This window comes from Pelobates fuscus, chromosome 3, assembly GCF_036172605.1.
Source record: "Pelobates fuscus isolate aPelFus1 chromosome 3, aPelFus1.pri, whole genome shotgun sequence".
NCBI classification, from domain to species: Eukaryota; Metazoa; Chordata; class Amphibia; order Anura; family Pelobatidae; genus Pelobates; species Pelobates fuscus.
In genome coordinates, this window is record NC_086319.1 from 400,106,192 (window position 1) to 400,128,695 (window position 22,504).

Genomic DNA, 22,504 nt, shown 5'->3' on the forward strand with positions numbered 1-22,504 from the left:
GCTATTAGGGGATTTAACATTTGTGGGGTTTTATGTATTTTTAGGGCACATTTTGCTTGTTGCGGGAAAAGGTTAATTTTCCCTGACCGGGAATCAAACCCGGGCCGCGGCGGTGAGAGCGCCGAATCCTAACCACTAGACGACCAGGGAACTGTGAGCTGCTAGAAACTGTGAGAAAACGAGTTTGTGGTATCCAGAAGCTCAAGGTTTCCACGCGACAGTGCAATTCAAACGTTTGCCTTTTAACCCCTTAAGGACCAAACTTCTGGAATAAATGGGCATCATGACATGTCACACATGTCATGTGTCCTTAAGGGGTTAAGGCACTGAAAATGTCAGCAAGGTCCATTCTTACACAGATTTCCTCAATGCGCCCTAATTAGACTGCAGCAAGATCGCTTATTTTAAAGGCAAAAAGGAAACCGATTTCAAATTAAAGTGCGAGCTACACCTGACAGCTTCAATCAACCATTATTTAACCATCTCGTTATCTCCATTTCCTGGGCGTATCATAGCTCTCCTCCCTCTCCAAGTGAGTTTGCCACAAGCTCCTGGAGGAGCCTGCTTGCCAGCCTCCTACCCACAGATTATGGGCCCTGCAGGGAAACCTGTAAAAGCCTACCAAACGTGACCGACTGTTAGCACTGATTTCATGGAACTGTTTTGGGCATAGGACCATGTGCACGCTTGGTCAAAATTATGACTTCCAGGAAATTCCTGAACCCCTGAACTGATATGTGTGATCTTTGGATATGTTGGTCACCCAGATCAGGGCTATTAAGGGATGTAACATTTGTGGGGTTTTATGTATTTTTAGGGAACATTTTGCTTGTTGCGGGAAAAGATTAACTTTCCCTGACCGGGAATCGAACCCGTCCGCGGCGGTGAGAGCGCCGAATCCTAACCACTAGACCACCAGGGAACTGTGAGCTGCTAGAAACTGTGAGAAAACGAGTTTGTGGAATCCAGAAGCTCAAGGTTTCCACGCGACAGTGCAATTCAAACGTTTGCCTTTTAAGGCACTGAAAATGTCAGCAAGGTCCATTCTTACACAGATTTCCTCAATGCGCCCTAATTAGACTGCAGCAAGATCGCTTATTTTAAAGGCAAAAAGGAAACCGATTTCAAATTAAAGTGCGAGCTACACCTGACAGCTTCAATCAACCATTATTTAACCATCTCGTTATCTCCATTTCCTGGGCGTATCATAGCTCTCCTCCCTCTCCAAGTGAGTTTGCCACGAGCTCCTGGAGGAGCCTGCTTGCCAGCCTCCTACCCACAGATTATGGGCCCTGCAGGGAAACCTGTAAAAGCCTACCAAACTTGAACGACTGTTAGCACTGATTTCATGGAACTGTTTTGGGCATAGGACCATGTGCACGCTTGGTCAAAATTATGACTTCCAGGAAATTCCTGAACCCCTGAACTGATATGTGTGATCTTTGGATATGTTGGTCACCCAGATCAGGGCTATTAGGGGATTTAACATTTGTGGGGTTTTATGTATTTTTAGGGCACATTTTGCTTGTTGCAGGAAAAGGTTAATTTTCCCTGACCGGGAATCGAACCCAGGCCGCGGCGGTGAGAGCGCCGAATCCTAACCACTAGACCACCAGGGAACTGTGAGCTGCTAGAAACTGTGAGAAAACGAGTTTGTGGTATCCAGAAGCTCAAGGTTTCCACGTGACAGTGCAATTCAAACGTTTGCCTTTTAAGGCACTGAAAATGTCAGCAAGGTCCATTCTTACACAGATTTCCACAATGCGCCCTAATTAGACTGCAGCAAGATCGCTTATTTTAAAGGCAAAAAGGAAACCGATTTCAAATTAAAGTGCGAGCTACACCTGACAGCTTCAATCAACCATTATTTAACCATCTCGTTATCTCCATTTCCTGGGCATATCATAGCTCTCCTCCCTCTCCAAGTGAGTTTGCCACGAGCTCCTGGAGGAGCCTGCTTGCCAGCCTCCTACCCACAGATTATGGGCCCTGCAGGGAAACCTGTAAAAGCGTACCAAACGTGACCGACTGTTAGCACTGATTTCATGGAACTGTTTTGGGCATAGGACCATGTGCACGCTTGGTCAAAATTATGACTTCCAGGAAATTCCTGAACCCCTGAACTGATATGTGTGATCTTTGGATATGTTGGTCACCCAGATCAGGGCTATTAGGGGATTTAACATTTGTGGGGTTTTATGTATTTTTAGGGAACATTTTGCTTGTTGCAGGAAAAGGTTAATTTTCCCTGACCAGGAATCGAACCCAGGCCACGGCGGTGAGAGCGCCGAATCCTAACCACTAGACCACCAGGGAACTGAGAGCTGCTAGAAACTGTGAGAAAACGAGTTTGTGGTATCCAGAAGCTCAAGGATTCCACGCGACAGTGCAATTCAAACGTTTGCCTTTTAAGGCACTGAAAATGTCAGCAAGGTCCATTCTTACACAGATTTCCTCAATGCGCCCTAATTAGACTGCAGCAAGATCGCTTATTTTAAAGGCAAAAAGGAAACCGATTTCAAATTAAAGTGCGAGCTACACCTGACAGCTTCAATCAACCATTATTTAACCATCTCGTTATCTCCATTTCCTGGGCGTATCATAGCTCTCCTCCCTCTCCAAGTGAGTTTTCCACAAGCTCCTGGAGGAGCCTGCTTGCCAGCCTCCTACCCACAGATTATGGGCCCTGCAGGGAAACCTGTAAAAGCCTACCAAACTTGACCGACTGTTAGCACTGATTTCATGGAACTGTTTTGGGCATAGGACCATGTGCACGCTTAGTCAAAATTATGACTTCCAGGAAATTCCTGAACCCCTGAACTGATATGTGTGATCTTTGGATATGTTGGTCACCCAGATCAGGGCTATTAGGGGATTTAACATTTGTGGGGTTTTATGTATTTTTAGGGCACATTTTGCTTGTTGCGGGAAAAGGTTAATTTTCCCTGACCGGGAATCGAACCCGGGCCACGGCGGTGAGAGCGCCGAATCCTAACCACTAGACCACCAGGGAACTGTGAGCTGCTAGAAACTGTGAGAAAACAAGTTTGTGGAATCCAGAAGCTCAAGGTTTCCACGCGACAGTGCAATTCAAACGTTTGCCTTTTAAGGCACTGAAAATGTCAGCAAGGTCCATTCTTACACAGATTTCCTCAATGCGCCCTAATTAGACTGCAGCAAGATCGCTTATTTTAAAGGCAAAAAGGAAACCGATTTCAAATTAAAGTGCGAGCTACACCTGACAGCTTCAATCAACCATTATTTAACCATCTCGTTATCTCCATTTCCTGGGCGTATCATAGCTCTCCTCCCTCTCCAAGTGAGTTTGCCACGAGCTCCTGGAGGAGCCTGCTTGCCAGCCTCCTACCCACAGATTATGGGCCCTGCAGGGAAACCTGTAAAAGCCTACCAAACTTGAACGACTGTTAGCACTGATTTCATGGAACTGTTTTGGGCATAGGACCATGTGCACGCTTGGTCAAAATTATGACTTCCAGGAAATTCCTGAACCCCTGAACTGATATGTGTGATCTTTGGATATGTTGGTCACCCAGATCAGGGCTATTAGGGGATTTAACATTTGTGGGGTTTTATGTATTTTTAGGGCACATTTTGCTTGTTGCGGGAAAAGGTTAATTTTCCCTGACCGGGAATCGAACCCGGGCCGCGGCGGTGAGAGCGCCGAATCCTAACCACTAGACCACCAGGGAACTGAGAGCTGCTAGAAACTGTGAGAAAACGAGTTTGTGGTATCCAGAAGCTCAAGGATTCCACGCGACAGTGCAATTCAAACGTTTGCCTTTTAAGGCACTGAAAATGTCAGCAAGGTCCATTCTTACACAGATTTCCTCAATGCGCCCTAATTAGACTGCAGCAAGATCGCTTATTTTAAAGGCAAAAAGGAAACCGATTTCAAATTAAAGTGCGAGCTACACCTGACAGCTTCAATCAACCATTATTTAACCATCTCGTTATCTCCATTTCCTGGGCGTATCATAGCTCTCCTCCCTCTCCAAGTGAGTTTGCCACGAGCTCCTGGAGGAGCCTGCTTGCCAGCCTCCTACCCACAGATTATGGGACTTGCAGGGAAACCTGTAAAAGCCTACCAAACTTAACCGACTGTTAGCACTGATTTCATGGAACTGTTTTGGGCATAGGACCATGTGCACGCTTGGTCAAAATTATGACTTCCAGGAAATTCCTGAACCCCTGAACTGATATGTGTGATCTTTGGATATGTTGGTCACCCAGATCAGGGCTATTAGGGGATGTAACATTTGTGGGGTTTTATGTATTTTTAGGGAACATTTTGCTTGTTGCGGGAAAAGATTAACTTTCCCAGACCGGGAATCGAACCCGGGCCGCGGCGGTGAGAGCGCCGAATCCTAACCACTAGACTACCAGGGAACTGTGAGCTGCTAGAAACTGTGAGAAAACGAGTTTGTGGTATCCAGAAGTTCAAGGTTTCCACGCGACAGTGCAATTCAAACGTTTGCCTTTTAACCCCTTAAGGACCAAACTTCTGGAATAAATGGGCATCATGACATGTCACACATGTCATGTGTCCTTAAGGGGTTAAGGCACTGAAAATGTCAGCAAGGTCCATTCTTACACAGATTTCCTCAATGCGCCCTAATTAGACTGCAGCAAGATCGCTTATTTTAAAGGCAAAAAGGAAACCGATTTCCAGTGCAATTCAAACGTTTGCCTTTTAAGGCACTGAAAATGTCAGCAAGGTCCATTCTTACACAGATTTCCACAATGCGCCCTAATTAGACTGCAGCAAGATCGCTTATTTTAAAGGCAAAAAGGAAACCGATTTCAAATTAAAGTGCGAGCTACACCTGACAGCTTCAATCAACCATTATTTAACCATCTCGTTATCTCCATTTCCTGGGCATATCATAGCTCTCCTCCCTCTCCAAGTGAGTTTGCCACGAGCTCCTGGAGGAGCCTGCTTGCCAGCCTCCTACCCACAGATTATGGGCCCTGCAGGGAAACCTGTAAAAGCCTACCAAACGTGACCGACTGTTAGCACTGATTTCATGGAACTGTTTTGGGCATAGGACCATGTGCACGCTTAGTCAAAATTATGACTTCCAGGAAATTCCTGAACCGATATGTGTGATCTTTGGATATGTTGGTCACCCAGATCAGGGCTATTAGGGGATTTAACATTTGTGGGGTTTTATGTATTTTTAGGGCACATTTTGCTTGTTGCGGGAAAAGGTTAATTTTCCCTGACCGGGAATCGAACCCGGGCCGCGGCGGTGAGAGCGCCGAATCCTAACCACTAGACCACCAGGGAACTGTGAGCTGCTAGAAACTGTGAGAAAACAAGTTTGTGGAATCCAGAAGCTCAAGGTTTCCACGCGACAGTGCAATTCAAACGTTTGCCTTTTAAGGCACTGAAAATGTCAGCAAGGTCCATTCTTACACAGATTTCCTCAATGCGCCCTAATTAGACTGCAGCAAGATCGCTTATTTTAAAGGCAAAAAGGAAACCGATTTCCAGTGCAATTCAAACGTTTGCCTTTTAAGGCACTGAAAATGTCAGCAAGGTCCATTCTTACACAGATTTCCTCAATGCGCCCTAATTAGACTGCAGCAAGATCGCTTATTTTAAAGGCAAAAAGGAAACCGATTTCAAATTAAAGTGCGAGCTACACCTGACAGCTGCAATCAACCATTATTTAACCATCTCGTTATCTCCATTTCCTGGGCGTATCATAGCTCTCCTCCCTCTCCAAGTGAGTTTGCCACGAGCTCCTGGAGGAGCCTGCTTGCCAGCCTCCTACACACAGATTATGGGCCCTGCAGGGAAACCTGTAAAAGCCTATCAAACTTGACCGACTGTTAGCAGTGATTTCATGGAACTGTTTTGGGCATAGGACCATGTGCACGCTTGGTCAAAATTATGACTTCCAGGAAATTCCTGAACCCCTGAACTGATATGTGTGATCTTTGGATATGTTGGTCACCCAGATCAGGGCTATTAGGGGATTTAACATTTGTGGGGTTTTATGTATTTTTAGGGCACATTTTGCTTGTTGCGGGAAAAGGTTAATTTTCCCTGACCGGGAATCGAACCCGGGCCACGGCGGTGAGAGCGCCGAATCCTAACCACTAGACCACCAGGGAACTGTGAGCTGCTAGAAACTGTGAGAAAACAAGTTTGTGGAATCCAGAAGCTCAAGGTTTCCACGCGACAGTGCAATTCAAACGTTTGCCTTTTAAGGCACTGAAAATGTCAGCAAGGTCCATTCTTACACAGATTTCCTCAATGCGCCCTAATTAGACTGCAGCAAGATCGCTTATTTTAAAGGCAAAAAGGAAACCGATTTCAAATTAAAGTGCGAGCTACACCTGACAGCTTCAATCAACCATTATTTAACCATCTCGTTATCTCCATTTCCTGGGCGTATCATAGCTCTCCTCCCTCTCCAAGTGAGTTTGCCACGAGCTCCTGGAGGAGACTGCTTGCCAGCCTCCTACCCACAGATTATGGGCCCTGCAGGGAAACCTGTAAAAGCCTACCAAACTTGAACGACTGTTAGCACTGATTTCATGGAACTGTTTTGGGCATAGGACCATGTGCACGCTTGGTCAAAATTATGACTTCCAGGAAATTCCTGAACCCCTGAACTGATATGTGTGATCTTTGGATATGTTGGTCACCCAGATCAGGGCTATTAGGGGATTTAACATTTGTGGGGTTTTATGTATTTTTAGGGCACATTTTGCTTGTTGCGGGAAAAGGTTAATTTTCCCTGACCGGGAATCGAACCCGGGCCACGGCGGTGAGAGCGCCGAATCCTAACCACTAGACCACCAGGGAACTGTGAGCTGCTAGAAACTGTGAGAAAACAAGTTTGTGGAATCCAGAAGCTCAAGGTTTCCACGCGACCGTGCAATTCAAACGTTTGCCTTTTAAGGCACTGAAAATGTCAGCAAGGTCCATTCTTACACAGATTTCCTCAATGCGCCCTAATTAGACTGCAGCAAGATCGCTTATTTTAAAGGCAAAAAGGAAACCGATTTCAAATTAAAGTGCGAGCTACACCTGACAGCTTCAATCAACCATTATTTAACCATCTCGTTATCTCCATTTCCTGGGCGTATCATAGCTCTCCTCCCTCTCCAAGTGAGTTTGCCACGAGCTCCTGGAGGAGCCTGCTTGCCAGCCTCCTACCCACAGATTATGGGCCCTGCAGGGAAACCTGTAAAAGCCTACCAAACTTGAACGACTGTTAGCACTGATTTCATGGAACTGTTTTGGGCATAGGACCATGTGCACGCTTGGTCAAAATTATGACTTCCAGGAAATTCCTGAACCCCTGAACTGATATGTGTGATCTTTGGATATGTTGGTCACCCAGATCAGGGCTATTAGGGGATTTAACATTTGTGGGGTTTTATGTATTTTTAGGGCACATTTTGCTTGTTGCGGGAAAAGGTTAATTTTCCCTGACCGGGAATCGAACCCGGGCCGCGGCGGTGAGAGTGCCGAATCCTAACCACTAGACCACCAGGGAACTGAGAGCTGCTAGAAACTGTGAGAAAACGAGTTTGTGGTATCCAGAAGCTCAAGGATTCCACGCGACAGTGCAATTCAAACGTTTGCCTTTTAAGGCACTGAAAATGTCAGCAAGGTCCATTCTTACACAGATTTCCTCAATGCGCCCTAATTAGACTGCAGCAAGATCGCTTATTTTAAAGGCAAAAAGGAAACCGATTTCAAATTAAAGTGCGAGCTACACCTGACAGCTTCAATCAACCATTATTTAACCATCTCGTTATCTCCATTTCCTGGGCGTATCATAGCTCTCCTCCCTCTCCAAGTGAGTTTGCCACGAGCTCCTGGAGGAGCCTGCTTGCCAGCCTCCTACCCACAGATTATGGGACTTGCAGGGAAACCTGTAAAAGCCTACCAAACTTAACCGACTGTTAGCACTGATTTCATGGAACTGTTTTGGGCATAGGACCATGTGCACGCTTGGTCAAAATTATGACTTCCAGGAAATTCCTGAACCCCTGAACTGATATGTGTGATCTTTGGATATGTTGGTCACCCAGATCAGGGCTATTAGGGGATGTAACATTTGTGGGGTTTTATGTATTTTTAGGGAACATTTTGCTTGTTGCGGGAAAAGATTAACTTTCCCAGACCGGGAATCGAACCCGGGCCGCGGCGGTGAGAGCGCCGAATCCTAACCACTAGACTACCAGGGAACTGTGAGCTGCTAGAAACTGTGAGAAAACGAGTTTGTGGTATCCAGAAGTTCAAGGTTTCCACGCGACAGTGCAATTCAAACGTTTGCCTTTTAACCCCTTAAGGACCAAACTTCTGGAATAAATGGGCATCATGACATGTCACACATGTCATGTGTCCTTAAGGGGTTAAGGCACTGAAAATGTCAGCAAGGTCCATTCTTACACAGATTTCCTCAATGCGCCCTAATTAGACTGCAGCAAGATCGCTTATTTTAAAGGCAAAAAGGAAACCGATTTCAAATTAAAGTGCGAGCTACACCTGACAGCTGCAATCAACCATTATTTAACCATCTCGTTATCTCCATTTCCTGGGCGTATCATAGCTCTCCTCCCTCTCCAAGTGAGTTTGCCACGAGCTCCTGGAGGAGCCTGCTTGCCAGCCTCCTACACACAGATTATGGGCCCTGCAGGGAAACCTGTAAAAGCCTATCAAACTTGACCGACTGTTAGCAGTGATTTCATGGAACTGTTTTGGGCATAGGACCATGTGCACGCTTGGTCAAAATTATGACTTCCAGGAAATTCCTGAACCCCTGAACTGATATGTGTGATCTTTGGATATGTTGGTCACCCAGATCAGGGCTATTAGGGGATTTAACATTTGTGGGGTTTTATGTATTTTTAGGGCACATTTTGCTTGTTGCGGGAAAAGGTTAATTTTCCCTGACCGGGAATCGAACCCGGGCCGCGGCGGTGAGAGCGCCGAATCCTAACCACTAGACCACCAGGGAACTGAGAACTGCAAGAAACTGTGAGAAAACGAGTTTGTGGTATCCAGAAGCTCAAGGATTCCACGCGACAGTGCAATTCAAACGTTTGCCTTTTAAGGCACTGAAAATGTCAGCAAGGTCCATTCTTACACAGATTTCCTCAATGCGCCCTAATTAGACTGCAGCAAGATCGCTTATTTTAAAGGCAAAAAGGAAACCGATTTCCAGTGCAATTCAAACGTTTGCCTTTTAAGGCACTGAAAATGTCAGCAAGGTCCATTCTTACACAGATTTCCTCAATGCGCCCTAATTAGACTGCAGCAAGATCGCTTATTTTAAAGGCAAAAAGGAAACCGATTTCAAATTAATGTGCGAGCTACACCTGACAGCTTCAATCAACCATTATTTAACCATCTCGTTATCTCCATTTCCTGGGCGTATCATAGCTCTTCTCCCTCTCCAAGTGAGTTTGCCACGAGCTCCTGGAGGAGCCTGCTTGCCAGCCTCCTACACACAGATTATGGGCCCTGCAGGGAAACCTGTAAAAGCCTATCAAACTTGACCGACTGTTAGCAGTGATTTCATGGAACTGTTTTGGGCATAGGACCATGTGCACGCTTGGTCAAAATTATGACTTCCAGGAAATTCCTGAACCCCTGAACTGATATGTGTGATCTTTGGATATGTTGGTCACCCAGATCAGGGCTATTAGGGGATTTAACATTTGTAGGGTTTTATGTATTTTTAGGGCACATTTTGCTTGTTGCGGGAAAAGGTTAATTTTCCCTGACCGGGAATCGAACCCGGGCCGCGGCGGTGAGAGCGCCGAATCCTAACCACTAGACCACCAGGGAACTGAGAGCTGCTAGAAACTGTGAGAAAACGAGTTTGTGGTATCCAGAAGCTCAAGGTTTCCACGCGACAGTGCAATTCAAACGTTTGCCTTTTAAGGCACTGAAAATGTCAGCAAGGTCCATTCTTACACAGATTTCCTCAATGCGCCCTAATTAGACTGCAGCAAGATCGCTTATTTTAAAGGCAAAAAGGAAACCGATTTCAAATTAAAGTGCGAGCTACACCTGACAGCTTCAATCAACCATTATTTAACCATCTCGTTATCTCCATTTCCTGGGCGTATCATAGCTCTCCTCCCTCTCCAAGTGAGTTTGCCACGAGCTCCTGGAGGAGCCTGCTTGCCAGCCTCCTACCCACAGATTATGGGCCCTGCAGGGAAACCTGTAAAAGCCTACCAAACTTGACCGACTGTTAGCACTGATTTCATGGAACTGTTTTGGGCATAGGACCATGTGCACGCTTGGTCAAAATTATGACTTCCAGGAAATTCCTGAACCCCTGAACTGATATGTGTGATCTTTGGATATGTTGGTCACCCAGATCAGGGCTATTAGGGGATGTAACATTTGTTGGGTTTAATGTATTTTTGGTGAACATTTTGCGGGAAAAGATTAACTTTCCCTGACCGGGAATCGAGCCCGGGCCGCGGCGGTGAGAGCGCCGAATCCTAACCACTAGACTACCAGGGAACTGTGAGCTGCTAGAAACTGTGAGAAAACGAGTTTGTGGTATCCAGAAGCTCAAGGTTTCCACACGACAGTGCAATTCAAACGTTTGCCTTTTAAGGCACTGAAAATGTCAGCAAGGTCCATTCTTACACAGATTTCCTCAATGCGCCCTAATTAGACTGTAGCAAGATCGCTTATTTTAAGGTCAAAAAGGAAACCGATTTCCAGTGCAATTCAAACGTTTGCCTTTTAAGGCACTGAAAATGTCAGCAAGGTCCATTCTTACACAGATTTCCTCAATGCGCCCTAATTAGACTGCAGCAAGATCGCTTATTTTAAAGGCAAAAAGGAAACCGATTTCAAATTAAAGTGCGAGCTACACCTGACAGCTTCAATCAACCATTATTTAACCATCTCGTTATCTCCATTTCCTGGGCGTATCATAGCTCTCCTCCCTCTCCAAGTGAGTTTGCAACGAGCTCCTGGAGGAGCCTGCTTGCCAGCCTCCTACCCACAGATTATGGGCCCTGCAGGGAAACCTGTAAAAGCCTACCAAACTTGACCGACTGTTAGCACTGATTTCATGGAACTGTTTTGGGCATAGGACCATGTGCACGCTTGGTCAAAATTATGACTTCCAGGAAATTCCTGAACCCCTGAACTGATATGTGTGATCTTTGGATATGTTGGTCACCCAGATCAGGGCTATTAGGGGATTTAACATTTGAGGGGTTTTATGTATTTTTAGGGCACATTTTGCTTGTTGCAGGAAAAGGTTAATTTTCCCTGACCAGGAATCGAACCCAGGCCGCGGCGGTGAGAGCGCCGAATCCTAACCACTAGACCACCAGGGAACTGAGAGCTGCTAGAAACTGTGAGAAAACGAGTTTGTGGTATCCAGAAGCTCAAGGTTTCCACGCGACAGTGCAATTCAAACGTTTGCCTTTTAAGGCACTGAAAATGTCAGCAAGGTCCATTCTTACACAGATTTCCACAATGCGCCCTAATTAGACTGCAGCAAGATCGCTTATTTTAAAGGCAAAAAGGAAACCGATTTCAAATTAAAGTGCGAGCTACACCTGACAGCTTCAATCAACCATTATTTAACCATCTCGTTATCTCCATTTCCTGGGCATATCATAGCTCTCCTCCCTCTCCAAGTGAGTTTGCCACGAGCTCCTGGAGGAGCCTGCTTGCCAGCCTCCTACCCACAGATTATGGGCCCTGCAGGGAAACCTGTAAAAGCCTACCAAACGTGACCGACTGTTAGCACTGATTTCATGGAACTGTTTTGGGCATAGGACCATGTGCACGCTTGGTCAAAATTATGACTTCCAGGAAATTCCTGAACCCCTGAACTGATATGTGTGATCTTTGGATATGTTGGTCACCCAGATCAGGGCTATTAGGGGATGTAACATTTGTGGGGTTTTATGTATTTTTAGGGAACATTTTGCTTGTTGCGGGAAAAGATTAACTTTCCCTGACCGGGAATCGAACCCGGGCCGCGGCGGTGAGAGCGCCGAATCCTAACCACTAGACTACCAGGAAACTGTGAGCTGCTAGAAACTGTGAGAAAACGAGTTTGTGGTATCCAGAAGTTCAAGGTTTCCACGCGACAGTGCAATTCAAACGTTTGCCTTTTAACCCCTTAAGGACCAAACTTCTGGAATAAATGGGCATCATGACATGTCACACATGTCATGTATCCTTAAGGGGTTAAGGCACTGAAAATGTCAGCAAGGTCCATTCTTACACAGATTTCCTCAATGCGCCCTAATTAGACTGCAGCAAGATCGCTTATTTTAAAGGCAAAAAGGAAACCGATTTCAAATTAAAGTGCGAGCTACACCTGACAGCTTCAATCAACCATTATTTAACCATCTCGTTATCTCCATTTCCTGGGCGTATCATAGCTCTCCTCCCTCTCCAAGTGAGTTTTCCACAAGCTCCTGGAGGAGCCTGCTTGCCAGCCTCCTACCCACAGATTATGGGCCCTGCAGGGAAACCTGTAAAAGCCTACCAAACTTGACCGACTGTTAGCACTGATTTCATGGAACTGTTTTGGGCATAGGACCATGTGCACGCTTAGTCAAAATTATGACTTCCAGGAAATTCCTGAACCCCTGAACTGATATGTGTGATCTTTGGATATGTTGGTCACCCAGATCAGGGCTATTAGGGGATTTAACATTTGTGGGGTTTTATGTATTTTTAGGGCACATTTTGCTTGTTGCGGGAAAAGGTTAATTTTCCCTGACCGGGAATCGAACCCGGGCCACGGCGGTGAGAGCGCCGAATCCTAACCACTAGACGACCAGGGAACTGTGAGCTGCTAGAAACTGTGAGAAAACGAGTTTGTGGTATCCAGAAGTTCAAGGTTTCCACGCGACAGTGCAATTCAAACGTTTGCCTTTTAACCCCTTAAGGACCAAACTTCTGGAATAAATGGGCATCATGACATGTCACACATGTCATGTATCCTTAAGGGGTTAAGGCACTGAAAATGTCAGCAAGGTCCATTCTTACACAGATTTCCTCAATGCGCCCTAATTAGACTGCAGCAAGATCGCTTATTTTAAAGGCAAAAAGGAAACCGATTTCAAATTAAAGTGCGAGCTACACCTGACAGCTTCAATCAACCATTATTTAACCATCTCGTTATCTCCATTTCCTGGGCGTATCATAGCTCTCCTCCCTCTCCAAGTGAGTTTTCCACAAGCTCCTGGAGGAGCCTGCTTGCCAGCCTCCTACCCACAGATTATGGGCCCTGCAGGGAAACCTGTAAAAGCCTACCAAACTTGACCGACTGTTAGCACTGATTTCATGGAACTGTTTTGGGCATAGGACCATGTGCACGCTTAGTCAAAATTATGACTTCCAGGAAATTCCTGAACCCCTGAACTGATATGTGTGATCTTTGGATATGTTGGTCACCCAGATCAGGGCTATTAGGGGATTTAACATTTGTGGGGTTTTATGTATTTTTAGGGCACATTTTGCTTGTTGCGGGAAAAGGTTAATTTTCCCTGACCGGGAATCGAACCCGGGCCACGGCGGTGAGAGCGCCGAATCCTAACCACTAGACCACCAGGGAACTGTGAGCTGCTAGAAACTGTGAGAAAACAAGTTTGTGGAATCCAGAAGCTCAAGGTTTCCACGCGACAGTGCAATTCAAACGTTTGCCTTTTAAGGCACTGAAAATGTCAGCAAGGTCCATTCTTACACAGATTTCCTCAATGCGCCCTAATTAGACTGCAGCAAGATCGCTTATTTTAAAGGCAAAAAGGAAACCGATTTCAAATTAAAGTGCGAGCTACACCTGACAGCTTCAATCAACCATTATTTAACCATCTCGTTATCTCCATTTCCTGGGCGTATCATAGCTCTTCTCCCTCTCCAAGTGAGTTTGCCACGAGCTCCTGGAGGAGCCTGCTTGCCAGCCTCCTACACACAGATTATGGGCCCTGCAGGGAAACCTGTAAAAGCCTATCAAACTTGACCGACTGTTAGCACTGATTTCATGGAACTGTTTTGGGCATAGGACCATGTGCACGCTTGGTCAAAATTATGACTTCCAGGAAATTCCTGAACCCCTGAACTGATATGTGTGATCTTTGGATATGTTGGTCACCCAGATCAGGGCTATTAGGGGATTTAACATTTGTGGGGTTTTATGTATTTTTAGGGCACATTTTGCTTGTTGCGGGAAAAGGTTAATTTTCCCTGACCGGGAATCAAACCCGGGCCGCGGCGGTGAGAGCGCCGAATCCTAACCACTAGACGACCAGGGAACTGTGAGCTGCTAGAAACTGTGAGAAAACGAGTTTGTGGTATCCAGAAGCTCAAGGTTTCCACGCGACAGTGCAATTCAAACGTTTGCCTTTTAACCCCTTAAGGACCAAACTTCTGGAATAAATGGGCATCATGACATGTCACACATGTCATGTGTCCTTAAGGGGTTAAGGCACTGAAAATGTCAGCAAGGTCCATTCTTACACAGATTTCCTCAATGCGCCCTAATTAGACTGCAGCAAGATCGCTTATTTTAAAGGCAAAAAGGAAACCGATTTCAAATTAAAGTGCGAGCTACACCTGACAGCTTCAATCAACCATTATTTAACCATCTCGTTATCTCCATTTCCTGGGCGTATCATAGCTCTCCTCCCTCTCCAAGTGAGTTTGCCACAAGCTCCTGGAGGAGCCTGCTTGCCAGCCTCCTACCCACAGATTATGGGCCCTGCAGGGAAACCTGTAAAAGCCTACCAAACGTGACCGACTGTTAGCACTGATTTCATGGAACTGTTTTGGGCATAGGACCATGTGCACGCTTGGTCAAAATTATGACTTCCAGGAAATTCCTGAACCCCTGAACTGATATGTGTGATCTTTGGATATGTTGGTCACCCAGATCAGGGCTATTAAGGGATGTAACATTTGTGGGGTTTTATGTATTTTTAGGGAACATTTTGCTTGTTGCGGGAAAAGATTAACTTTCCCTGACCGGGAATCGAACCCGGGCCGCGGCGGTGAGAGCGCCGAATCCTAACCACTAGACCACCAGGGAACTGTGAGCTGCTAGAAACTGTGAGAAAACGAGTTTGTGGAATCCAGAAGCTCAAGGTTTCCACGCGACAGTGCAATTCAAACGTTTGCCTTTTAAGGCACTGAAAATGTCAGCAAGGTCCATTCTTACACAGATTTCCTCAATGCGCCCTAATTAGACTGCAGCAAGATCGCTTATTTTAAAGGCAAAAAGGAAACCGATTTCAAATTAAAGTGCGAGCTACACCTGACAGCTTCAATCAACCATTATTTAACCATCTCGTTATCTCCATTTCCTGGGCGTATCATAGCTCTCCTCCCTCTCCAAGTGAGTTTGCCACGAGCTCCTGGAGGAGCCTGCTTGCCAGCCTCCTACCCACAGATTATGGGCCCTGCAGGGAAACCTGTAAAAGCCTACCAAACTTGAACGACTGTTAGCACTGATTTCATGGAACTGTTTTGGGCATAGGACCATGTGCACGCTTGGTCAAAATTATGACTTCCAGGAAATTCCTGAACCCCTGAACTGATATGTGTGATCTTTGGATATGTTGGTCACCCAGATCAGGGCTATTAGGGGATTTAACATTTGTGGGGTTTTATGTATTTTTAGGGCACATTTTGCTTGTTGCAGGAAAAGGTTAATTTTCCCTGACCGGGAATCGAACCCAGGCCGCGGCGGTGAGAGCGCCGAATCCTAACCACTAGACCACCAGGGAACTGAGAGCTGCTAGAAACTGTGAGAAAACGAGTTTGTGGTATCCAGAAGCTCAAGGTTTCCACGTGACAGTGCAATTCAAACGTTTGCCTTTTAAGGCACTGAAAATGTCAGCAAGGTCCATTCTTACACAGATTTCCACAATGCGCCCTAATTAGACTGCAGCAAGATCGCTTATTTTAAAGGCAAAAAGGAAACCGATTTCAAATTAAAGTGCGAGCTACACCTGACAGCTTCAATCAACCATTATTTAACCATCTCGTTATCTCCATTTCCTGGGCATATCATAGCTCTCCTCCCTCTCCAAGTGAGTTTGCCACGAGCTCCTGGAGGAGCCTGCTTGCCAGCCTCCTACCCACAGATTATGGGCCCTGCAGGGAAACCTGTAAAAGCGTACCAAACGTGACCGACTGTTAGCACTGATTTCATGGAACTGTTTTGGGCATAGGACCATGTGCACGCTTGGTCAAAATTATGACTTCCAGGAAATTCCTGAACCCCTGAACTGATATGTGTGATCTTTGGATATGTTGGTCACCCAGATCAGGGCTATTAGGGGATTTAACATTTGTGGGGTTTTATGTATTTTTAGGGAACATTTTGCTTGTTGCAGGAAAAGGTTAATTTTCCCTGACCAGGAATCGAACCCAGGCCACGGCGGTGAGAGCGCCGAATCCTAACCACTAGACCACCAGGGAACTGAGAGCTGCTAGAAACTGTGAGAAAACGAGTTTGTGGTATCCAGAAGCTCAAGGATTCCACGCGACAGTGCAATTCAAACGTTTGCCTTTTAAGGCACTGAAAATGTCAGCAAGGTCCATTCTTACACAGATTTCCTCAATGCGCCCTAATTAGACTGCAGCAAGATCGCTTATTTTAAAGGCAAAAAGGAAACCGATTTCAAATTAAAGTGCGAGCTACACCTGACAGCTTCAATCAACCATTATTTAACCATCTCGTTATCTCCATTTCCTGGGCGTATCATAGCTCTCCTCCCTCTCCAAGTGAGTTTTCCACAAGCTCCTGGAGGAGCCTGCTTGCCAGCCTCCTACCCACAGATTATGGGCCCTGCAGGGAAACCTGTAAAAGCCTACCAAACTTGACCGACTGTTAGCACTGATTTCATGGAACTGTTTTGGGCATAGGACCATGTGCACGCTTAGTCAAAATTATGACTTCCAGGAAATTCCTGAACCCCTGAACTGATATGTGTGATCTTTGGATATGTTGGTCACCCAGATCAGGGCTATTAGGGGATTTAACATTTGTGGGGTTTTATGTATTTTTAGGGCACATTTTGCTTGTTGCGGGAAAAGGTTAATTTTCCCTGACCGGGAATCGAACCCGGGCCACGGCGGTGAGAGCGCCGAATCCTAACCACTAGACCACCAGGGAACTGTGAGCTGCTAGAAACTGTGAGAAAACAAGTTTGTGGAATCCAGAAGCTCAAGGTTTCCACGCGACAGTGCAATTCAAACGTTTGCCTTTTAAGGCACTGAAAATGTCAGCAAGGTCCATTCTTACACAGATTTCCTCAATGCGCCCTAATTAGACTGCAGCAAGATCGCTTATTTTAAAGGCAAAAAGGAAACCGATTTCAAATTAAAGTGCGAGCTACACCTGACAGCTTCAATCAACCATTATTTAACCATCTCGTTATCTCCATTTCCTGGGCGTATCATAGCTCTCCTCCCTCTCCAAGTGAGTTTGCCACGAGCTCCTGGAGGAGCCTGCTTGCCAGCCTCCTACCCACAGATTATGGGCCCTGCAGGGAAACCTGTAAAAGCCTACCAAACTTGAACGACTGTTAGCACTGATTTCATGGAACTGTTTTGGGCATAGGACCATGTGCACGCTTGGTCAAAATTATGACTTCCAGGAAATTCCTGAACCCCTGAACTGATATGTGTGATCTTTGGATATGTTGGTCACCCAGATCAGGGCTATTAGGGGATTTAACATTTGTGGGGTTTTATGTATTTTTAGGGCACATTTTGCTTGTTGCGGGAAAAGGTTAATTTTCCCTGACCGGGAATCGAACCCGGGCCGCGGCGGTGAGAGCGCCGAATCCTAACCACTAGACCACCAGGGAACTGAGAGCTGCTAGAAACTGTGAGAAAACGAGTTTGTGGTATCCAGAAGCTCAAGGATTCCACGCGACAGTGCAATTCAAACGTTTGCCTTTTAAGGCACTGAAAATGTCAGCAAGGTCCATTCTTACACAGATTTCCTCAATGCGCCCTAATTAGACTGCAGCAAGATCGCTTATTTTAAAGGCAAAAAGGAAACCGATTTCAAATTAAAGTGCGAGCTACACCTGACAGCTTCAATCAACCATTATTTAACCATCTCGTTATCTCCATTTCCTGGGCGTATCATAGCTCTCCTCCCTCTCCAAGTGAGTTTGCCACGAGCTCCTGGAGGAGCCTGCTTGCCAGCCTCCTACCCACAGATTATGGGACTTGCAGGGAAACCTGTAAAAGCCTACCAAACTTAACCGACTGTTAGCACTGATTTCATGGAACTGTTTTGGGCATAGGACCATGTGCACGCTTGGTCAAAATTATGACTTCCAGGAAATTCCTGAACCCCTGAACTGATATGTGTGATCTTTGGATATGTTGGTCACCCAGATCAGGGCTATTAGGGGATGTAACATTTGTGGGGTTTTATGTATTTTTAGGGAACATTTTGCTTGTTGCGGGAAAAGATTAACTTTCCCAGACCGGGAATCGAACCCGGGCCGCGGCGGTGAGAGCGCCGAATCCTAACCACTAGACTACCAGGGAACTGTGAGCTGCTAGAAACTGTGAGAAAACGAGTTTGTGGTATCCAGAAGTTCAAGGTTTCCACGCGACAGTGCAATTCAAACGTTTGCCTTTTAACCCCTTAAGGACCAAACTTCTGGAATAAATGGGCATCATGACATGTCACACATGTCATGTGTCCTTAAGGGGTTAAGGCACTGAAAATGTCAGCAAGGTCCATTCTTACACAGATTTCCTCAATGCGCCCTAATTAGACTGCAGCAAGATCGCTTATTTTAAAGGCAAAAAGGAAACCGATTTCCAGTGCAATTCAAACGTTTGCCTTTTAAGGCACTGAAAATGTCAGCAAGGTCCATTCTTACACAGATTTCCACAATGCGCCCTAATTAGACTGCAGCAAGATCGCTTATTTTAAAGGCAAAAAGGAAACCGATTTCAAATTAAAGTGCGAGCTACACCTGACAGCTTCAATCAACCATTATTTAACCATCTCGTTATCTCCATTTCCTGGGCATATCATAGCTCTCCTCCCTCTCCAAGTGAGTTTGCCACGAGCTCCTGGAGGAGCCTGCTTGCCAGCCTCCTACCCACAGATTATGGGCCCTGCAGGGAAACCTGTAAAAGCCTACCAAACGTGACCGACTGTTAGCACTGATTTCATGGAACTGTTTTGGGCATAGGACCATGTGCACGCTTAGTCAAAATTATGACTTCCAGGAAATTCCTGAACCGATATGTGTGATCTTTGGATATGTTGGTCACCCAGATCAGGGCTATTAGGGGATTTAACATTTGTGGGGTTTTATGTATTTTTAGGGCACATTTTGCTTGTTGCGGGAAAAGGTTAATTTTCCCTGACCGGGAATCGAACCCGGGCCGCGGCGGTGAGAGCGCCGAATCCTAACCACTAGACCACCAGGGAACTGTGAGCTGCTAGAAACTGTGAGAAAACAAGTTTGTGGAATCCAGAAGCTCAAGGTTTCCACGCGACAGTGCAATTCAAACGTTTGCCTTTTAAGGCACTGAAAATGTCAGCAAGGTCCATTCTTACACAGATTTCCTCAATGCGCCCTAATTAGACTGCAGCAAGATCGCTTATTTTAAAGGCAAAAAGGAAACCGATTTCCAGTGCAATTCAAACGTTTGCCTTTTAAGGCACTGAAAATGTCAGCAAGGTCCATTCTTACACAGATTTCCTCAATGCGCCCTAATTAGACTGCAGCAAGATCGCTTATTTTAAAGGCAAAAAGGAAACCGATTTCAAATTAAAGTGCGAGCTACACCTGACAGCTGCAATCAACCATTATTTAACCATCTCGTTATCTCCATTTCCTGGGCGTATCATAGCTCTCCTCCCTCTCCAAGTGAGTTTGCCACGAGCTCCTGGAGGAGCCTGCTTGCCAGCCTCCTACACACAGATTATGGGCCCTGCAGGGAAACCTGTAAAAGCCTATCAAACTTGACCGACTGTTAGCAGTGATTTCATGGAACTGTTTTGGGCATAGGACCATGTGCACGCTTGGTCAAAATTATGACTTCCAGGAAATTCCTGAACCCCTGAACTGATATGTGTGATCTTTGGATATGTTGGTCACCCAGATCAGGGCTATTAGGGGATTTAACATTTGTGGGGTTTTATGTATTTTTAGGGCACATTTTGCTTGTTGCGGGAAAAGGTTAATTTTCCCTGACCGGGAATCGAACCCGGGCCACGGCGGTGAGAGCGCCGAATCCTAACCACTAGACCACCAGGGAACTGTGAGCTGCTAGAAACTGTGAGAAAACAAGTTTGTGGAATCCAGAAGCTCAAGGTTTCCACGCGACAGTGCAATTCAAACGTTTGCCTTTTAAGGCACTGAAAATGTCAGCAAGGTCCATTCTTACACAGATTTCCTCAATGCGCCCTAATTAGACTGCAGCAAGATCGCTTATTTTAAAGGCAAAAAGGAAACCGATTTCAAATTAAAGTGCGAGCTACACCTGACAGCTTCAATCAACCATTATTTAACCATCTCGTTATCTCCATTTCCTGGGCGTATCATAGCTCTCCTCCCTCTCCAAGTGAGTTTGCCACGAGCTCCTGGAGGAGCCTGCTTGCCAGCCTCCTACCCACAGATTATGGGCCCTGCAGGGAAACCTGTAAAAGCCTACCAAACTTGAACGACTGTTAGCACTGATTTCATGGAACTGTTTTGGGCATAGGACCATGTGCACGCTTGGTCAAAATTATGACTTCCAGGAAATTCCTGAACCCCTGAACTGATATGTGTGATCTTTGGATATGTTGGTCACCCAGATCAGGGCTATTAGGGGATTTAACATTTGTGGGGTTTTATGTATTTTTAGGGCACATTTTGCTTGTTGCGGGAAAAGGTTAATTTTCCCTGACCGGGAATCGAACCCGGGCCGCGGCGGTGAGAGTGCCGAATCCTAACCACTAGACCACCAGGGAACTGAGAGCTGCTAGAAACTGTGAGAAAACGAGTTTGTGGTATCCAGAAGCTCAAGGATTCCACGCGACAGTGCAATTCAAACGTTTGCCTTTTAAGGCACTGAAAATGTCAGCAAGGTCCATTCTTACACAGATTTCCTCAATGCGCCCTAATTAGACTGCAGCAAGATCGCTTATTTTAAAGGCAAAAAGGAAACCGATTTCAAATTAAAGTGCGAGCTACACCTGACAGCTTCAATCAACCATTATTTAACCATCTCGTTATCTCCATTTCCTGGGCGTATCATAGCTCTCCTCCCTCTCCAAGTGAGTTTGCCACGAGCTCCTGGAGGAGCCTGCTTGCCAGCCTCCTACCCACAGATTATGGGACTTGCAGGGAAACCTGTAAAAGCCTACCAAACTTAACCGACTGTTAGCACTGATTTCATGGAACTGTTTTGGGCATAGGACCATGTGCACGCTTGGTCAAAATTATGACTTCCAGGAAATTCCTGAACCCCTGAACTGATATGTGTGATCTTTGGATATGTTGGTCACCCAGATCAGGGCTATTAGGGGATGTAACATTTGTGGGGTTTTATGTATTTTTAGGGAACATTTTGCTTGTTGCGGGAAAAGATTAACTTTCCCAGACCGGGAATCGAACCCGGGCCGCGGCGGTGAGAGCGCCGAATCCTAACCACTAGACTACCAGGGAACTGTGAGCTGCTAGAAACTGTGAGAAAACGAGTTTGTGGTATCCAGAAGTTCAAGGTTTCCACGCGACAGTGCAATTCAAACGTTTGCCTTTTAACCCCTTAAGGACCAAACTTCTGGAATAAATGGGCATCATGACATGTCACACATGTCATGTGTCCTTAAGGGGTTAAGGCACTGAAAATGTCAGCAAGGTCCATTCTTACACAGATTTCCTCAATGCGCCCTAATTAGACTGCAGCAAGATCGCTTATTTTAAAGGCAAAAAGGAAACCGATTTCCAGTGCAATTCAAACGTTTGCCTTTTAAGGCACTGAAAATGTCAGCAAGGTCCATTCTTACACAGATTTCCACAATGCGCCCTAATTAGACTGCAGCAAGATCGCTTATTTTAAAGGCAAAAAGGAAACCGATTTCAAATTAAAGTGCGAGCTACACCTGACAGCTTCAATCAACCATTATTTAACCATCTCGTTATCTCCATTTCCTGGGCATATCATAGCTCTCCTCCCTCTCCAAGTGAGTTTGCCACGAGCTCCTGGAGGAGCCTGCTTGCCAGCCTCCTACCCACAGATTATGGGCCCTGCAGGGAAACCTGTAAAAGCCTACCAAACGTGACCGACTGTTAGCACTGATTTCATGGAACTGTTTTGGGCATAGGACCATGTGCACGCTTAGTCAAAATTATGACTTCCAGGAAATTCCTGAACCGATATGTGTGATCTTTGGATATGTTGGTCACCCAGATCAGGGCTATTAGGGGATTTAACATTTGTGGGGTTTTATGTATTTTTAGGGCACATTTTGCTTGTTGCGGG

At 45.8% G+C, this 22,504-nt stretch overlaps 20 non-coding genes across 20 annotated transcripts; all 20 read right to left on the reverse strand.

The window, feature by feature from the left end:
* Positions 1–1,547: 1,547 nt before the first annotated feature.
* On the reverse strand, positions 1,548–1,619 carry TRNAE-CUC (transfer RNA glutamic acid (anticodon CUC)). The gene has a single exon. It is a non-coding gene; the product is annotated as a tRNA-Glu (tRNA).
* Positions 1,620–2,941: 1,322 nt separating this feature from the next.
* Positions 2,942–3,013, reverse strand: TRNAE-CUC (transfer RNA glutamic acid (anticodon CUC)). The gene has a single exon. It is a non-coding gene; the product is annotated as a tRNA-Glu (tRNA).
* Positions 3,014–3,638: 625 nt separating this feature from the next.
* On the reverse strand, positions 3,639–3,710 carry TRNAE-CUC (transfer RNA glutamic acid (anticodon CUC)). Its single transcript has one exon. It is a non-coding gene; the product is annotated as a tRNA-Glu (tRNA).
* A 625-nt stretch (positions 3,711–4,335) lies between these two features.
* TRNAE-CUC (transfer RNA glutamic acid (anticodon CUC)) lies at positions 4,336–4,407 on the reverse strand. Its single transcript has one exon. It is a non-coding gene; the product is annotated as a tRNA-Glu (tRNA).
* Positions 4,408–5,236: 829 nt separating this feature from the next.
* TRNAE-CUC (transfer RNA glutamic acid (anticodon CUC)) lies at positions 5,237–5,308 on the reverse strand. The gene has a single exon. It is a non-coding gene; the product is annotated as a tRNA-Glu (tRNA).
* Positions 5,309–6,069: 761 nt separating this feature from the next.
* On the reverse strand, positions 6,070–6,141 carry TRNAE-CUC (transfer RNA glutamic acid (anticodon CUC)). Its single transcript has one exon. It is a non-coding gene; the product is annotated as a tRNA-Glu (tRNA).
* A 625-nt stretch (positions 6,142–6,766) lies between these two features.
* On the reverse strand, positions 6,767–6,838 carry TRNAE-CUC (transfer RNA glutamic acid (anticodon CUC)). Its single transcript has one exon. It is a non-coding gene; the product is annotated as a tRNA-Glu (tRNA).
* Positions 6,839–8,160: 1,322 nt separating this feature from the next.
* TRNAE-CUC (transfer RNA glutamic acid (anticodon CUC)) lies at positions 8,161–8,232 on the reverse strand. Its single transcript has one exon. It is a non-coding gene; the product is annotated as a tRNA-Glu (tRNA).
* Positions 8,233–8,933: 701 nt separating this feature from the next.
* TRNAE-CUC (transfer RNA glutamic acid (anticodon CUC)) lies at positions 8,934–9,005 on the reverse strand. The gene has a single exon. It is a non-coding gene; the product is annotated as a tRNA-Glu (tRNA).
* Positions 9,006–9,766: 761 nt separating this feature from the next.
* TRNAE-CUC (transfer RNA glutamic acid (anticodon CUC)) lies at positions 9,767–9,838 on the reverse strand. Its single transcript has one exon. It is a non-coding gene; the product is annotated as a tRNA-Glu (tRNA).
* A 2,921-nt stretch (positions 9,839–12,759) lies between these two features.
* On the reverse strand, positions 12,760–12,831 carry TRNAE-CUC (transfer RNA glutamic acid (anticodon CUC)). Its single transcript has one exon. It is a non-coding gene; the product is annotated as a tRNA-Glu (tRNA).
* A 701-nt stretch (positions 12,832–13,532) lies between these two features.
* On the reverse strand, positions 13,533–13,604 carry TRNAE-CUC (transfer RNA glutamic acid (anticodon CUC)). The gene has a single exon. It is a non-coding gene; the product is annotated as a tRNA-Glu (tRNA).
* A 1,398-nt stretch (positions 13,605–15,002) lies between these two features.
* Positions 15,003–15,074, reverse strand: TRNAE-CUC (transfer RNA glutamic acid (anticodon CUC)). Its single transcript has one exon. It is a non-coding gene; the product is annotated as a tRNA-Glu (tRNA).
* A 625-nt stretch (positions 15,075–15,699) lies between these two features.
* On the reverse strand, positions 15,700–15,771 carry TRNAE-CUC (transfer RNA glutamic acid (anticodon CUC)). Its single transcript has one exon. It is a non-coding gene; the product is annotated as a tRNA-Glu (tRNA).
* A 1,322-nt stretch (positions 15,772–17,093) lies between these two features.
* TRNAE-CUC (transfer RNA glutamic acid (anticodon CUC)) lies at positions 17,094–17,165 on the reverse strand. The gene has a single exon. It is a non-coding gene; the product is annotated as a tRNA-Glu (tRNA).
* Positions 17,166–17,790: 625 nt separating this feature from the next.
* TRNAE-CUC (transfer RNA glutamic acid (anticodon CUC)) lies at positions 17,791–17,862 on the reverse strand. Its single transcript has one exon. It is a non-coding gene; the product is annotated as a tRNA-Glu (tRNA).
* Positions 17,863–18,487: 625 nt separating this feature from the next.
* TRNAE-CUC (transfer RNA glutamic acid (anticodon CUC)) lies at positions 18,488–18,559 on the reverse strand. Its single transcript has one exon. It is a non-coding gene; the product is annotated as a tRNA-Glu (tRNA).
* An 829-nt stretch (positions 18,560–19,388) lies between these two features.
* TRNAE-CUC (transfer RNA glutamic acid (anticodon CUC)) lies at positions 19,389–19,460 on the reverse strand. The gene has a single exon. It is a non-coding gene; the product is annotated as a tRNA-Glu (tRNA).
* A 761-nt stretch (positions 19,461–20,221) lies between these two features.
* Positions 20,222–20,293, reverse strand: TRNAE-CUC (transfer RNA glutamic acid (anticodon CUC)). Its single transcript has one exon. It is a non-coding gene; the product is annotated as a tRNA-Glu (tRNA).
* A 1,322-nt stretch (positions 20,294–21,615) lies between these two features.
* On the reverse strand, positions 21,616–21,687 carry TRNAE-CUC (transfer RNA glutamic acid (anticodon CUC)). The gene has a single exon. It is a non-coding gene; the product is annotated as a tRNA-Glu (tRNA).
* Between the last annotated feature and the right edge of the window lie 817 nt (positions 21,688–22,504).